The following is an 18,112-nucleotide window of genomic DNA, read 5'->3' on the forward strand; positions in this document are numbered from 1 at the left end:
AGGCATTGGCTACCTTAAGAGAGTCATAGTGCTTCCTGCCAGTTGCTCACCCAAATACACATTTTGAGATACTGTGGCCAGTCTGCCTGAAGCGATACGCCACTAGTTGTGTATCTTAAGAGAAACATCGTTACTTTTGCCAGGGGTTTCTAGAAGTTGCTGATTTGATTCTGCTGGTGACGAGGCATTGGCTACCTCAAGAGAGTCATAGAGATTCCTGCCAGTTCTTCACCCAAATAAACATTTTTTAGATACTCTTTCCAGTCTGCCTGATAGCTACGCCACTAGTTGTGTATCTTAAGAGTCATTGTAACTTTTGCCAGGGGTTTCTTGAAGTTGCTGATGTGATTATGCTGGTGACGAGGCATTGGCTACCCTATGAGTGTCATAGTGATTCCTGCTAGTTGCTCACCCAAATACACATTTTTTTTGATACCTTGGCCAGTCTGCCTCAAGTGACACCCCACTAGCTGTGAATCTTATGAGAAGCTTCGTTACCTTTGCAAGCGGTTTCTTGAAGTTGGTGATGGGATTATGTTGGTGACGAGGCATTGGCTACCTTAAGAGAGTCATAGTGCTTCCTGCCAGTTGCTCACCCAAATACACATTTTGAGATACTGTGGCCAGTGTGCCTGAAGCGATACGCCACTAGTTGTGTATCTTAAGAGAAACATCGTTACTCTTGCCAGCGGTTTCTTGACTTTGAAGCTGTGATTATACTGGTGACGAGATATTGGCTACCCTAAGAGAGTCACAGTGTTTCGTGCCAGTTGCTCACCCAAATACACATTTTTTAGATACTGTTTCCAGTGTGCCTGAGGCGATACGCCACTAGTTGTGTATCTTAAGAGAAACATCGTTACTTTTGCCAGGGGTTTCTAGAAGTTGCTGATTTGATTCTGCTGGTGACGAGGCATTGGCTACCTCAAGAGAGTCATAGAGATTCCTGCCAGTTCTTCACCCAAATACACATTTTTTAGATACTCTTTCCAGTCTGCCTGATAGCTACGCCACTAGTTGTGTATCTTAAGAGTCATTGTAACTTTTGCCAGGGGTTTCTTGAAGTTGCTGATGTGATTATGCTGGTGACGAGGCATTGGCTACCCTATGAGTGTCATAGTGATTCCTGCTAGTTGCTCACCCAAATACACATTTTTTTGATACTTTGGCCAGTCTGCCTCAAGTGACACCCCACTAGCTGTGTATCTTATGAGAAGCTTCGTTACCTTTGCAAGCGGTTTCTTGAAGTTGGTGATGGGATTATGTTGGTGACGAGGCATTGGCTACCTTAAGAGAGTCATAGTGCTTCCTGCCAGTTGCTCACCCAAATACACATTTTGAGATACTGTGGCCAGTCTGCCTGAAGCGATACGCCACTAGTTGTGTATCTTAAGAGAAACATCGTTACTCTTGCCAGCGGTTTCTTGACTTAAAAGCTGTGATTATACTGGTGACGAGATATTGGCTACCCTAAGAGAGTCACAGTGTTTCGTGCCAGTTGCTCACCCAAATACACATTTTTTAGATACTGTTTCCAGTGTGCCTGAAGCGATACGCCATTAGTTGTGTATCTTAAGAGAAACATCGTTACTTTTGCCAGGGGTTTCTAGAAGTTGCTGATTTGATTCTGCTGGTGACGAGGCATTGGCTACCTCAAGAGAGTCATAGAGATTCCTGCCAGTTCTTCACCCAAATACACATTTTTTTAGATACTCTTTCGAGTCTGCCTGTTAGCTACGCCACTAGTTGTGTATCTTAAGAGTCATTGTAACTTTTGCCAGGGGTTTCTTGAAGTTGCTGATGTGATTATGCTGGTGACGAGGCATTGGCTACCCTATGAGTGTCATAGTGATTCCTGCTAGTTGCTCACCCAAATACACATTTTTTTGATACTTTGGCCAGTCTGCCTCAAGTGACACCCCACTAGCTGTGTATCTTATGAGAAGCTTCGTTACTTTTGCAAGCGGTTTCTTGAAGTTGGTGATGGGATTATGTTGGTGACGAGGCATTGGCTACCTTAAGAGAGTCATAGTGCTTCCTGCCAGTTGCTCACCCAAATACACATTTTGAGATACTGTGGCCAGTCTGCCTGAAGCGATACGCCACTAGTTGTGTATCTTAAGAGAAACATCGTTACTTTTGCCAGGGGTTTCTAGAAGTTGCTGATTTGATTCTGCTGGTGACGAGGCTTTGGCTACCTCAAGAGAGTCATAGAGATTCCTGCCAGTTCTTCACCCAAATACACATTTTTTAGATACTCTTTCCAGTCTGCCTGATAGCTACGCCACTAGTTGTGTATCTTAAGAGTCATTGTAACTTTTGCCAGGGGTTTCCTGAAGTTGCTGATGTGATTATGCTGGTGACGAGGCATTGGCTACCCTATGAGTGTCATAGTGATTCCTGCTAGTTGCTCACCCAAATACACATTTTTTTGATACTTTGGCCAGTCTGCCTCAAGTTACACCCCACTAGCTGTGTATCTTATGAGAAGCTTCGTTACTTTTGCAAGCGGTTTCTTGAAGTTGGTGATGGGATTATGTTGGTGACGAGGCATTGGCTACCTTAAGAGGGTCATAGTGCTTCCTGCCAGTTGCTCACCGAAATACACATTTTGAGATACTGTGGCCAGTCTGCCTGAAGCGATACGCCACTAGTTGTGTATCTTAAGAGAAACATCGTTACTCTTGCCAGCGGTTTCTTGACTTTAAAGCTGTGATTATACTGGTGACGAGATATTGGCTACCCTAAGAGAGTCACAGTGTTTCGTGCCAGTTGCTCACCCAAATACACATTTTTTAGATACTGTTTCCAGTGTGCCTGAAGCGATACGCCACTAGTTGTGTATCTTAAGAGAAACATCGTTACTTTTGCCAGGGGTTTCTAGAAGTTGCTGATTTTATTCTGCTGGTGACGAGGCATTGGCTACCTCAAGAGAGTCATAGAGATTCCTGCCAGTTCTTCACCCAAATACACATTTTTTAGATACTCTTTCCAGTCTGCCTGATAGCTACGCCACTAGTTGTGTATCTTAAGAGTCATTGTAACTTTTGCCAGGGGTTTCTTGAAGTTGCTGATGTGATTATGCTGGTGACGAGGCATTGGCTACCCTATGAGTGTCATAGTGATTCCTGCTAGTTGCTCACCCAAATACACATTTTTTTGATACTTTGGCCAGTCTGCCTCAAGTGACACCCCACTAGCTGTGTATCTTATGAGAAGCTTCGTTACTTTTGCAAGCGGTTTCTTGAAGTTGGTGATGGGATAGTGTTGGTGACGAGGCATTAGCTACCTTAAGAGAGTCATAGTGCTTCCTGCCAGTTGCTCACCCAAATACACATTTTGAGATACTGTGGCCAGTGTGCCTGAAGCGATACGCCACTAGTTGTGTATCTTAAGAGAAACATCGTTACTTTTGCCAGGGGTTTCTAGAAGTTGCTGATTTGATTCTGCTGGTGACGAGGCATTGGCTACCTCAAGAGAGTCATAGAGATTCCTGCCAGTTCTTCACCCAAATACACATTTTTTAAATACTCTTTCCAGTCTGCCTGATAGCTACGCCACTAGTTGTGTATCTTAAGAGTCATTGTAACTTTTGCCAGGGGTTTCTTGAAGTTGCTGATGTGATTATGCTGGTGACGAGGCATTGGCTACCCTATGAGTGTCATAGTGATTCCTGCTAGTTGCTCACCCAAATACACATTTTTTTGATACTTTGGCCAGTCTGCCTCAAGTGACACCCCACTAGCTGTGTATCTTATGAGAAGCTTCGTTACCTTTGCAAGCGGTTTCTTGAAGTTGGTGATGGGATTATGTTGGTGCCGAGGCATTGGCTACCTTAAGAGAGTCATAGTGCTTCCTGCCAGTTGCTCACCCAAATACACATTTTGAGATACTGTGGGCAGTCTGCCTGAAGCGATACGCCACTAGTTGTGTATCTTAAGAGAAACATCGTTACTCTTGCCAGCGGTTTCTTGACTTTGAAGCTGTGATTATACTGGTGACGAGATATTGGCTACCCTAAGAGAGTCACAGTGTTTCGTGCCAGTTGCTCACCCAAATACACATTTTTTAGATACTGTTTCCAGTGTGCCTGAAGCGATACGCCACTAGTTGTGTATCTTAAGAGAAACATCGTTACTTTTGCCAGGGGTTTCTAGAAGTTGCTGATTTGATTCTGCTGGTGACGAGGCATAGGCTACCTCAAGAGAGTCATAGAGATTCCTGCCAGTTCTTCACCCAAATACACATTTTTTTTTGTTTTTCTTTCCAGTCTGCCTGATAGCTACGCCACTAGTTGTGTATCTTAAGAGTCATTGTAACTTTTGCCAGGGGGTTCTTGAAATTGCTGATGTGATTATGCTGGTGACGAGGCATTGGCTACCCTATGAGTGTCATAGTGATTCCTGCTAGTTGCTCACCCAAATACACATTTTTTTGATACTTTGGCCAGTCTGCTTCAAGTGACACCCCACTAGCTGTGTATCTTATGAGAAGCTTCGTTACTTTTGCAAGCGGTTTCTTGAAGTTGGTGATGGGATTATGTTGGTGACGAGGCATTGGCTACCTTAAGAGAGTCATAGTGCTTCCTGCCAGTTGCTCACCCAAATACACATTTTGAGATACTGTGGCCAGTCTGCCTGAAGCGATACGCCACTAGTTGTGTATCTTAAGAGAAACATCGTTACTTTTGCCAGGGGTTTCTAGAAGTTGCTGATTTGATTCTGCTGGTGACGAGGCTTTGGCTACCTCAAGAGAGTCATAGAGATTCCTGCCAGTTCTTCACCCAAATACACATTTTTTAGATACTCTTTCCAGTCTGCCTGATAGCTACGCCACTAGTTGTGTATCTTAAGAGTCATTGTAACTTTTGCCAGGGGTTTCCTGAAGTTGCTGATGTGATTATGCTGGTGACGAGGCATTGGCTACACTATGAGTGTCATAGTGATTCCTGCTAGTTGCTCACCCAAATACACATTTTTTTGATACTTTGGCCAGTCTGCCTCAAGTTACACCCCACTAGCTGTGTATCTTATGAGAAGCTTCGTTACTTTTGCAAGCGGTTTCTTGAAGTTGGTGATGGGATTATGTTGGTGACGAGGCATTGGCTACCTTAAGAGGGTCATAGTGCTTCCTGCCAGTTGCTCACCCAAATACACATTTTGAGATACTGTGGCCAGTCTGCCTGAAGCGATACGCCACTAGTTGTGTATCTTAAGAGAAACATCGTTACTCTTGCCAGCGGTTTCTTGACTTTAAAGCTGTGATTATACTGGTGACGAGATATTGGCTACCCTAAGAGAGTCACAGTGTTTCGTGCCAGTTGCTCACCCAAATACACATTTTTTAGATACTGTTTCCAGTGTGCCTGAAGCGATACGCCACTAGTTGTGTATCTTAAGAGAAACATCGTTACTTTTGCCAGGGGTTTCTAGAAGTTGCTGATTTGATTCTGCTGGTGACGAGGCATTGGCTACCTCAAGAGAGTCATAGAGATTCCTGCCAGTTCTTCACCCAAATACACATTTTTTAGATACTCTTTCCAGTCTGCCTGATAGCTACGCCACTAGTTGTGTATCTTAAGAGTCATTGTAACTTTTGCCAGGGGTTTCTTGAAGTTGCTGATGTGATTATGCTGGTGACGAGGCATTGGCTACCCTATGAGTGTCATAGTGATTCCTGCTAGTTGCTCACCCAAATACACATTTTTTTGATACTTTGGCCAGTCTGCCTCAAGTGACACCCCACTAGCTGTGTATCTTATGAGAAGCTTCGTTACTTTTGCAAGCGGTTTCTTGAAGTTGGTGATGGGATTATGTTGGTGACGAGGCATTAGCTACCTTAAGAGAGTCATAGTGCTTCCTGCCAGTTGCTCACCCAAATACACATTTTGAGATACTGTGGCCAGTGTGCCTGAAGCGATACGCCACTAGTTGTGTATCTTAAGAGAAACATCGTTACTTTTGCCAGGGGTTTCTAGAAGTTGCTGATTTGATTCTGCTGGTGACGAGGCATAGGCTACCTCAAGAGAGTCATAGAGATTCCTGCCAGTTCTTCACCCAAATACACATTTTTTTTGGTTTTTCTTTCCAGTCTGCCTGATAGCTACGCCACTAGTTGTGTATCTTAAGAGTCATTGTAACTTTTGCCAGGGGGTTCTTGAAATTGCTGATGTGATTATGCTGGTGACGAGGCATTGGCTACCCTATGAGTGTCATAGTGATTCCTGCTAGTTGCTCACCCAAATACACATTTTTTTGATACTTTGGCCAGTCTGCTTCAAGTGACACCCCACTAGCTGTGTATCTTATGAGAAGCTTCGTTACTTTTGCAAGCGGTTTCTTGAAGTTGGTGATGGGATTATGTTGGTGACGAGGCATTGGCTACCTTAAGAGAGTCATAGTGCTTCCTGCCAGTTGCTCACCCAAATACACATTTTGAGATACTGTGGCCAGTCTGCCTGAAGCGATACGCCACTAGTTGTGTATCTTAAGAGAAACATCGTTACTTTTGCCAGGGGTTTCTAGAAGTTGCTGATTTGATTCTGCTGGTGACGAGGCTTTGGCTACCTCAAGAGAGTCATAGAGATTCCTGCCAGTTCTTCACCCAAATACACATTTTTTAGATACTCTTTCCAGTCTGCCTGATAGCTACGCCACTAGTTGTGTATCTTAAGAGTCATTGTAACTTTTGCCAGGGGTTTCCTGAAGTTGCTGATGTGATTATGCTGGTGACGAGGCATTGGCTACACTATGAGTGTCATAGTGATTCCTGCTAGTTGCTCACCCAAATACACATTTTTTTGATACTTTGGCCAGTCTGCCTCAAGTTACACCCCACTAGCTGTGTATCTTATGAGAAGCTTCGTTACTTTTGCAAGCGGTTTCTTGAAGTTGGTGATGGGATTATGTTGGTGACGAGGCATTGGCTACCTTAAGAGGGTCATAGTGCTTCCTGCCAGTTGCTCACCCAAATACACATTTTGAGATACTGTGGCCAGTCTGCCTGAAGCGATACGCCACTAGTTGTGTATCTTAAGAGAAACATCGTTACTCTTGCCAGCGGTTTCTTGACTTTAAAGCTGTGATTATACTGGTGACGAGATATTGGCTACCCTAAGAGAGTCACAGTGTTTCGTGCCAGTTGCTCACCCAAATACACATTTTTTAGATACTGTTTCCAGTGTGCCTGAAGCGATACGCCACTAGTTGTGTATCTTAAGAGAAACATCGTTACTTTTGCCAGGGGTTTCTAGAAGTTGCTGATTTGATTCTGCTGGTGACGAGGCATTGGCTACCTCAAGAGAGTCATAGAGATTCCTGCCAGTTCTTCACCCAAATACACATTTTTTAGATACTCTTTCCAGTCTGCCTGATAGCTACGCCACTAGTTGTGTATCTTAAGAGTCATTGTAACTTTTGCCAGGGGTTTCTTGAAGTTGCTGATGTGATTATGCTGGTGACGAGGCATTGGCTACCCTATGAGTGTCATAGTGATTCCTGCTAGTTGCTCACCCAAATACACATTTTTTTGATACTTTGGCCAGTCTGCCTCAAGTGACACCCCACTAGCTGTGTATCTTATGAGAAGCTTCGTTACTTTTGCAAGCGGTTTCTTGAAGTTGGTGATGGGATTATGTTGGTGACGAGGCATTAGCTACCTTAAGAGACTCATAGTGCTTCCTGCCAGTTGCTCACCCAAATACACATTTTGAGATACTGTGGCCAGTGTGCCTGAAGCGATACGCCACTAGTTGTGTATCTTAAGAGAAACATCGTTACTTTTGCCAGGGGTTTCTAGAAGTTGCTGATTTGATTCTGCTGGTGACGAGGCATTGGCTACCTCAAGAGAGTCATAGAGATTCCTGCCAGTTCTTCACCCAAATACACATTTTTTAAATACTCTTTCCAGTCTGCCTGATAGCTACGCCACTAGTTGTGTATCTTAAGAGTCATTGTAACTTTTGCCAGGGGTTTCTTGAAGTTGCTGATGTGATTATGCTGGTGACGAGGCATTGGCTACCCTATGAGTGTCATAGTGATTCCTGCTAGTTGCTCACCCAAATACACATTTCTTTGATACTTTGGCCAGTCTGCCTCAAGTGACACCCCACTAGCTGTGTATCTTATGAGAAGCTTCGTTACCTTTGCAAGCGGTTTCTTGAAGTTGGTGATGGGATTATGTTGGTGCCGAGGCATTGGCTACCTTAAGAGAGTCATAGTGCTTCCTGCCAGTTGCTCACCCAAATACACATTTTGAGATACTGTGGGCAGTCTGCCTGAAGCGATACGCCACTAGTTGTGTATCTTAAGAGAAACATCGTTACTCTTGCCAGCGGTTTCTTGACTTTGAAGCTGTGATTATACTGGTGACGAGATATTGGCTACCCTAAGAGAGTCACAGTGTTTCGTGCCAGTTGCTCACCCAAATACACATTTTTTAGATACTGTTTCCAGTGTGCCTGAAGCGATACGCCACTAGTTGTGTATCTTAAGAGAAACATCGTTACTTTTGCCAGGGGTTTCTAGAAGTTGCTGATTTGATTCTGCTGGTGACGAGGCATTGGCTACCTCAAGAGAGTCATAGAGATTCCTGCCAGTTCTTCACCCAAATACACATTTTTTAGATATTCTTTCCAGTCTGCCTGATAGCTACGCCACTAGTTGTGTATCTTAAGAGTCATTGTAACTTTTGCCAGGGGGTTCTTGAAATTGCTGATGTGATTATGCTGGTGACGAGGCATTGGCTACCCTATGAGTGTCATAGTGATTCCTGCTAGTTGCTCACCCAAATACACATTTTTTTGATACTTTGGCCAGTCTGCCTCAAGTGACACCCCACTAGCTGTGTATCTTATGAGAAGCTTCGTTACTTTTGCAAGCGGTTTCTTGAAGTTGGTGATGGGATTATGTTGGTGACGAGGCATTGGCTACCTTAAGAGAGTCATAGTGCTTCCTGCCAGTTGCTCACCCAAATACACATTTTGAGATACTGTGGCCAGTCTGCCTGAAGCGATACGCCACTAGTTGTGTATCTTAAGAGAAACATCGTTACTCTTGCCAGCGGTTTCTTCACATTGAAGCTGTGATTATACTGGTGACGAGATATTGGCTACCCTAAGAGAGTCACAGTGTTTCGTGCCAGTTGCTCACCCAAATACACATTTTTTAGATAGTGTTTCCAGTGTGCCTGAAGCGATACGCCACTAGTTGTGTATCTTACGAGAAACATCGTTACTTTTGCCAGGGGTTTCTAGAAGTTGCTGATTTGATTCTGCTGGTGACGAGGCATTGGCTACCTCAAGAGAGTCATAGAGATTCCTGCCAGTTCTTCACCCAAATACACATTTTTTAGATATTCTTTCCAGTCTGCCTGATAGCTACGCCACTAGTTGTGTATCTTAAGAGTCATTGTAACTTTTGCCAGGGGTTTCTTGAAGTTGCTGATGTGATTATGCTGGTGACAAGGCATTGGCTACCCTATGAGTGTCATAGTGATTCCTGCTAGTTGCTCACCCAAAATACACATTTTTTTGATACTTTGGCCAGTCTGCCTCAAGTGACACCCCACTAGCTGTGTATCTTATGAGAAGCTTCGTTACCTTTGCAAGCGGTTTCTTGAAGTTGGTGATGGGATTATGTTGGTGACGAGGCATTGGCTACCTTAAGAGAGTCATAGTGCTTCCTGCCAGTTGCTCACCCAAATACACATTTTGAGATACTGTCGCCAGTCTGCCTGAAGCGATACGCCACTAGTTGTGTATCTTAAGAGAAACATCGTTACTTTTGCCAGGGGTTTCTAGAAGTTGCTGATTTGATTCTGCTGGTGACGAGGCATTGGCTACCTCAAGAGAGTCATAGAGATTCCTGCCAGTTCTTCACCCAAATACACATTTTTTAGATATTCTTTCCAGTCTGCCTGATAGCTACGCCACTAGTTGTGTATCTTAAGAGTCATTGTAACTTTTGCCAGGGGTTTCTTGAAGTTGCTGATGTGATTATGCTGGTGACGAGGCATTGGCTACCCTATGAGTGTCATAGTGATTCCTGCTAGTTGCTCACCCAAAATACACATTTTTTTGATACTTTGGCCAGTCTGCCTCAAGTGACACCCCACTAGCTGTGTATCTTATGAGAAGCTTCGTTACCTTTGCAAGCGGTTTCTTGAAGTTGGTGATGGGATTATGTTGGTGACGAGGCATTGGCTACCTTAAGAGAGTCATAGTGCTTCCTGCCAGTTGCTCACCCAAATACACATTTTGAGATACTGTGGCCAGTCTGCCTGAAGCGATACGCCACTAGTTGTGTATCTTAAGAGAAACATCGTTACTTTTGCCAGGGGTTTCTAGAAGTTGCTGATTTGATTCTGCTGGTGACGAGGCATTGGCTACCTCAATAGAGTCATAGAGATTCCTGCCAGTTCTTCACCCAAATACACATTTTTTAGATACTCTTTCCAGTCTGCCTGATAGCTACGCCACTAGTTATGTATCTTAAGAGTCATTGTAACTTTTGCCAGGGGTTTCTTGAAGTTGCTGATGTGATTATGCTGGTGACGAGGCATTGGCTACCCTATGAGTGTCATAGTGATTCCTGCTAGTTGCTCACCCAAATACACATTTTTTTGATACTTTGGCCAGTCTGCCTCAAGTGACACCCCACTAGCTGTGTATCTTATGAGAAGCTTCGTTACTTTTGCAAGCGGTTTCTTGAAGTTGGTGATGGGATTATGTTGGTGACGAGGCATTGGCTACCTTAAGAGAGTCATAGTGCTTCCTGCCAGTTGCTCACCCAAATACACATTTTGAGATACTGTGGCCAGTCTGCCTGAAGCGATACTCCACTAGTTGTGTATCTTAAGAGAAACATCGTTACTTTTGCCAGGGGTTTCTAGAAGTTGCTGATTTGATTCTGCTGGTGACGAGGCATTGGCTACCTCAAGAGAGTCATAGAGATTCCTGCCAGTTCTTCACCCAAATACACATTTTTTAGATATTCTTTCCAGTCTGCCTGATAGCTACGCCACTAGTTGTGTATCTTAAGAGTCATTGTAACTTTTGCCAGGGGTTTCTTGAAGTTGCTGATGTGATTATGCTGGTGACGAGGCATTGGCTACCCTATGAGTGTCATAGTGATTCCTGCTAGTTGCTCACCCAAAATACACATTTTTTTGATACTTTGGCCAGTCTGCCTCAAGTGACACCCCACTAGCTGTGTATCTTATGAGAAGCTTCGTTACCTTTGCAAGCGGTTTCTTGAAGTTGGTGATGGGATTATGTTGGTGACGAGGCATTGGCTACCTTAAGAGAGTCATAGTGCTTCCTGCCAGTTGCTCACCCAAATACACATTTTGAGATACTGTGGCCAGTCTGCCTGAAGCGATACGCCACTAGTTGTGTATCTTAAGAGAAACATCGTTACTTTTGCCAGGGGTTTCTAGAAGTTGCTGATTTGATTCTGCTGGTGACGAGGCATTGGCTACCTCAAGAGAGTCATAGAGATTCCTGCCAGTTCTTCACCCAAATACACATTTTTTAGATACTCTTTCCAGTCTGCCTGATAGCTACGCCACTAGTTATGTATCTTAAGAGTCATTGTAACTTTTGCCAGGGGTTTCTTGAAGTTGCTGATGTGATTATGCTGGTGACGAGGCATTGGCTACCCTATGAGTGTCATAGTGATTCCTGCTAGTTGCTCACCCAAATACACATTTTTTTGATACTTTGGCCAGTCTGCCTCAAGTGACACCCCACTAGCTGTGTATCTTATGAGAAGCTTCGTTACTTTTGCAAGCGGTTTCTTGAAGTTGGTGATGGGATTATGTTGGTGACGAGGCATTGGCTACCTTAAGAGAGTCATAGTGCTTCCTGCCAGTTGCTCACCCAAATACACATTTTGAGATACTGTGGCCAGTCTGCCTGAAGCGATACGCCACTAGTTGTGTATCTTAAGAGAAACATCGTTACTTTTGCCAGGGGTTTCTAGAAGTTGCTGATTTGATTCTGCTGGTGACGAGGCATTGGCTACCTCAAGAGAGTCATAGAGATTCCTGCCAGTTCTTCACCCAAATACACATTTTTTAAATACTCTTTCCAGTCTGCCTGATAGCTACGCCACTAGTTGTGTATCTTAAGAGTCATTGTAACTTTTGCCAGGGGTTTCTTGAAGTTGCTGATGTGATTATGCTGGTGACGAGGCATTGGCTACCCTATGAGTGTCATAGTGATTCCTGCTAGTTGCTCACCCAAATACACATTTCTTTGATACTTTGGCCAGTCTGCCTCAAGTGACACCCCACTGGCTGTGTATCTTATGAGAAGCTTCGTTACCTTTGCAAGCGGTTTCTTGAAGTTGGTGATGGGATTATGTTGGTGCCGCGGCATTGGCTACCTTAAGAGAGTCATAGTGCTTCCTGCCAGTTGCTCACCCAAATACACATTTTGAGATACTGTGGCCAGTCTGCCTGAAGCGATACGCCACTAGTTGTGTATCTTAAGAGAAACATCGTTACTCTTGCCAGCGGTTTCTTGACTTTGAACCTGTGATTATACTGGTGACGAGATATTGGCTACCCTAAGAGAGTCACAGTGTTTCGTGCCAGTTGCTCACCCAAATACACATTTTTTAGATACTGTTTCCAGTGTGCCTGAAGCGATACGCCACTAGTTGTGTATCTTAAGAGGAACATCGTTACTTTTGCCAGGGGTTTCTAGAAGTTGCTGATTTGATTCTGCTGGTGACGAGGCATTGGCTACCTCAAGAGAGTCATAGAGATTCCTGCCATTTCTTCACCCAAATACACATTTTTTAGATACTCTTTCCAGTCTGCCTGACAGCTACGCCACTAGTTGTGTATCTTAAGAGTCATTGTAACTTTTGCCAGGGGTTTCTTGAAGTTGCTAATGTGATTATGCTGGTGACGAGGCATTGGCTACCCTATGAGTGTCATAGTGATTCCTGCTAGTTGCTCACCCATATACACATTTTTTTGATACTTTGGCCAGTCTGCCTCAAGTGACACCCCACTAGCTGTGTATCTTATGAGAAGCTTCGTTACCTTTGCAAGCGGTTTCTTGAAGTTGGTGATGGGATTATGTTGGTGACGAGGCATTGGCTACCTTAAGAGAGTCATAGTGCTTCCTGCCAGTTGCTCACCCAAATACACATTTTGAGATACTGTGGCCAGTCTGCCTGAAGCGATACGCCACTAGTTGTGTATCTTAAGAGAAACATCGTTACTCTTGCCAGCGGTTTCTTGACTTTGAAGCTGTGATTATACTGGTGACGAGATATTGGCTACACTAAGAGAGTCACAGGGTTTCGTGCCAGTTGCTCACCCAAATACACATTTCTTAGATACTGTTTCCATTGTGCCTGAAGCGATACGCCACTAATTGTGTATCTTAAGAGAAACAGCGTTACTTTTGCCAGGGGTTTCTAGAAGTTGCTGATTTGATTCTGCTGGTGACGAGGCATTGGCTACCTCAAGAGAGTCATAGAGATTCCTGCCAGTTCTTCACCCAAATACACATTTTTTTTTTGGTTTTTCTTTCCAGTCTGCCTGATAGCTACGCCACTAGTTGTGTATCTTAAGAGTCATTGTAACTTTTGCCAGGGGGTTCTTGAAATTGCTGATGTGATTATGCTGGTGACGAGGCATTGGCTACCCTATGAGTGTCATAGTGATTCCTGCTAGTTGCTCACCCAAATACACATTTTTTTGATACTTTGGCCAGTCTGCCTCAAGTGACACCCCACTAGCTGAGTATCTTATGAGAAGCTTCATTACTTTTGCAAGCGGTTTCTTGAAGTTGGTGATGGGATTATGTTGGTGACGAGGCATTGGCTACCTTAAGAGAGTCATAGTGCTTCCTGCCAGTTGCTCACCCAAATACACATTTTGAGATACTGTGGCCAGTCTGCCTGAAGCGATACGCCACTAGTTGTGTATCTTAAGAGAAACATCGTTACTCTTGCCAGCGGTTTCTTCACATTGAAGCTGTGATTATACTGGTGACGAGATATTGGCTACCCTAAGAGAGTCACAGTGTTTCGTGCCAGTTGCTCACCCAAATACACATTTTTTAGATACTGTTTCCAGTGTGCCTGAAGCGATACGCCACTAGTTGTGTATCTTACGAGAAACATCGTTACTTTTGCCAGGGGTTTCTAGAAGTTGCTGATTTGATTCTGCTGGTGACGAGGCATTGGCTACCTCAAGAGAGTCATAGAGATTCCTGCCAGTTCTTCACCCAAATACACATTTTTTAGATATTCTTTCCAGTCTGCCTGATAGCTACGCCACTAGTTGTGTATCTTAAGAGTCATTGTAACTTTTGCCAGGGGTTTCTTGAAGTTGCTGATGTGATTATGCTGGTGACGAGGCATTGGCTACCCTATGAGTGTCATAGTGATTCCTGCTAGTTGCTCACCCAAAATACACATTTTTTTGATACTTTGGCCAGTCTGCCTCAAGTGACACGCCACTAGCTGTGTATCTTATGAGAAGCTTCGTTACCTTTGCAAGCGGTTTCTTGAAGTTGGTGATGGGATTATGTTGGTGACGAGGCATTGGCTACCTTAAGAGAGTCATAGTGCTTCCTGCCAGTTGCTCACCCAAATACACATTTTGAGATACTGTGGCCAGTCTGCCTGAAGCGATACGCCACTAGTTGTGTATCTTAAGAGAAACATCGTTACTTTTGCCAGGGGTTTCTAGAAGTTGCTGATTTGATTCTGCTGGTGACGAGGCATTGGCTACCTCAAGAGAGTCATAGAGATTCCTGCCAGTTCTTCACCCAAATACACATTTTTTAGATACTCTTTCCAGTCTGCCTGATAGCTACGCCACTAGTTGTGTATCTTAAGAGTCATTGTAACTTTTGCCAGGGGTTTCTTGAAGTTGCTGATGTGATTATGCTGGTGACGAGGCATTGGCTACCCTATGAGTGTCATAGTGATTCCTGCTAGTTGCTCACCCAAATACACATTTTTTTTGATACTTTGGCCAGTCTGCCTCAAGTGACACCCCACTAGCTGTGTATCTTATGAGAAGCTTCGTTACCTTTGCAAGCGGTTTCTTGAAGTTGGTGATGGGATTATGTTGGTGACGAGGCATTGGCTACCTTAAGAGAGTCATAGTGCTTCCTGCCAGTTGCTCACCCAAATACACATTTTGAGATACTGTGGCCAGTCTGCCTGAAGCGATACGCCACTAGTTGTGTATCTTAAGAGAAACATCGTTACTCTTGCCAGCGGTTTCTTGACTTTGAAGCTGTGATTATACTGGTGACGAGATATTGGCTACACTAAGAGAGTCACAGTGTTTCGTGCCAGTTGCTCACCCAAATACACATTTCTTAGATACTGTTTCCAGTGTGCCTGAAGCGATACGCCACTAGTTGTGTATCTTACGAGAAACATCGTTACTTTTGCCAGGGGTTTCTAGAAGTTGCTGATTTGATTCTGCTGGTGACGAGGCATTGGCTACCTCAAGAGAGTCATAGAGATTCCTGCCAGTTCTTCACCCAAATACACATTTTTTTTGGTTTTTCTTTCCAGTCTGCCTGATAGCTACGCCACTAGTTGTGTATCTTAAGAGTCATTGTAACTTTTGCCAGGGGGTTCTTGAAATTGCTGATGTGATTATGCTGGTGACGAGGCATTGACTACCCTATGAGTGTCATAGTGATTCCTGCTAGTTGCTCACCCAAATACACATTTTTTTGATACTTTGGCCAGTCTGCCTCAAGTGACACCCCACTAGCTGTGTATCTTATGAGAAGCTTCGTTACTTTTGCAAGCGGTTTCTTGAAGTTGGTGATGGGATTATGTTGGTGACGAGGCATTGGCTACCTTAAGAGAGTCATAGTGCTTCCTGCCAGTTGCTCACCCAAATACACATTTTGAGATACTGTGGCCAGTCTGCCTGAAGCGATACGCCACTAGTTGTGTATCTTAAGAGAAACATCGTTACTCTTGCCAGCGGTTTCTTCACATTGAAGCTGTGATTATACTGGTGACGAGATATTGGCTACCCTAAGAGAGTCACAGTGTTTCGTGCCAGTTGCTCACCCAAATACACATTTTTTAGATACTGTTTCCAGTGTGCCTGAAGCGATACGCCACTAGTTGTGTATCTTACGAGAAACATCGTTACTTTTGCCAGGGGTTTCTAGAAGTTGCTGATTTGATTCTGCTGGTGACGAGGCATTGGCTACCTCAAGAGAGTCATAGAGATTCCTGCCAGTTCTTCACCCAAATACACATTTTTTAGATATTCTTTCCAGTCTGCCTGATAGCTACGCCACTAGTTGTGTATCTTAAGAGTCATTGTAACTTTTGCCAGGGGTTTCTTGAAGTTGCTGATGTGATTATGCTGGTGACGAGGCATTGGCTACCCTATGAGTGTCATAGTGATTCCTGCTAGTTGCTCACCCAAAATACACATTTTTTTGATACTTTGGCCAGTCTGCCTCAAGTGACACCCCACTAGCTGTGTATCTTATGAGAAGCTTCGTTACCTTTGCAAGCGGTTTCTTGAAGTTGGTGATGGGATTATGTTGGTGACGAGGCATTGGCTACCTTAAGAGAGTCATAGTGCTTCCTGCCAGTTGCTCACCCAAATACACATTTTGAGATACTGTCGCCAGTCTGCCTGAAGCGATACGCCACTAGTTGTGTATCTTAAGAGAAACATCGTTACTTTTGCCAGGGGTTTCTAGAAGTTGCTGATTTGATTCTGCTGGTGACGAGGCATTGGCTACCTCAAGAGAGTCATAGAGATTCCTGCCAGTTCTTCACCCAAATACACATTTTTTAGATACTCTTTCCAGTCTGCCTGATAGCTACGCCACTAGTTGTGTATCTTAAGAGTCATTGTAACTTTTGCCAGGGGTTTCTTGAAGTTGCTGATGTGATTATGCTGGTGACGAGGCATTGGCTACCCTATGAGTGTCATAGTGATTCCTGCTAGTTGCTCACCCAAATACACATTTTTTTTGATACCTTGGCCAGTCTGCCTCAAGTGACACCCCACTAGCTGTGAATCTTATGAGAAGCTTCGTTACCTTTGCAAGCGGTTTCTTGAAGTTGGTGATGGGATTATGTTGGTGACGAGGCATTGGCTACCTTAAGAGAGTCATAGTGCTTCCTGCCAGTTGCTCACCCAAATACACATTTTGAGATACTGTGGCCAGTCTGCCTGAAGCGATACGCCACTAGTTGTGTATCTTAAGAGAAACATCGTTACTCTTGCCAGCGGTTTCTTGACTTTGAAGCTGTGATTATACTGGTGACGAGATATTGGCTACCCTAAGAGAGTCACAGTGTTTCGTGCCAGTTGCTCACCCAAATACACATTTTTTAGATACTGTTTCCAGTGTGCCTGAGGCGATACGCCACTAGTTGTGTATCTTAAGAGAAACATCGTTACTTTTGCCAGGGGTTTCTAGAAGTTGCTGATTTGATTCTGCTGGTGACGAGGCATTGGCTACCTCAAGAGAGTCATAGAGATTCCTGCCAGTTCTTCACCCAAATACACATTTTTTAGATACTCTTTCCAGTCTGCCTGATAGCTACGCCACTAGTTGTGTATCTTAAGAGTCATTGTAACTTTTGCCAGGGGTTTCTTGAAGTTGCTGATGTGATTATGCTGGTGACGAGGCATTGGCTACCCTATGAGTGTCATAGTGATTCCTGCTAGTTGCTCACCCAAATACACATTTTTTTGATACTTTGGCCAGTCTGCCTCAAGTGACACCCCACTAGCTGTGTATCTTATGAGAAGCTTCGCTACTTTTGCAAGCGGTTTCTTGAAGTTGGTGATGGGATTATGTTGGTGACGAGGCATTGGCTACCTTAAGAGAGTCATAGTGCTTCCTGCCAGTTGCTCACCCAAATACACATTTTGAGATACTGTGGCCAGTCTGCCTGAAGCGATACGCCACTAGTTGTGTATCTTAAGAGAAACATCGTTACTCTTGCCAGCGGTTTCTTGACATTGAAGCTGTGATTATACTGGTGACGAGATATTGGCTACCCTAAGAGAGTCACAGTGTTTCGTGCCAGTTGCTCACCCAAATACACATTTTTTAGATACTGTTTCCAGTGTGCCT

This window comes from Schistocerca nitens, chromosome 3, assembly GCF_023898315.1.
Source record: "Schistocerca nitens isolate TAMUIC-IGC-003100 chromosome 3, iqSchNite1.1, whole genome shotgun sequence".
Taxonomy (NCBI): Eukaryota; Metazoa; Arthropoda; class Insecta; order Orthoptera; family Acrididae; genus Schistocerca; species Schistocerca nitens.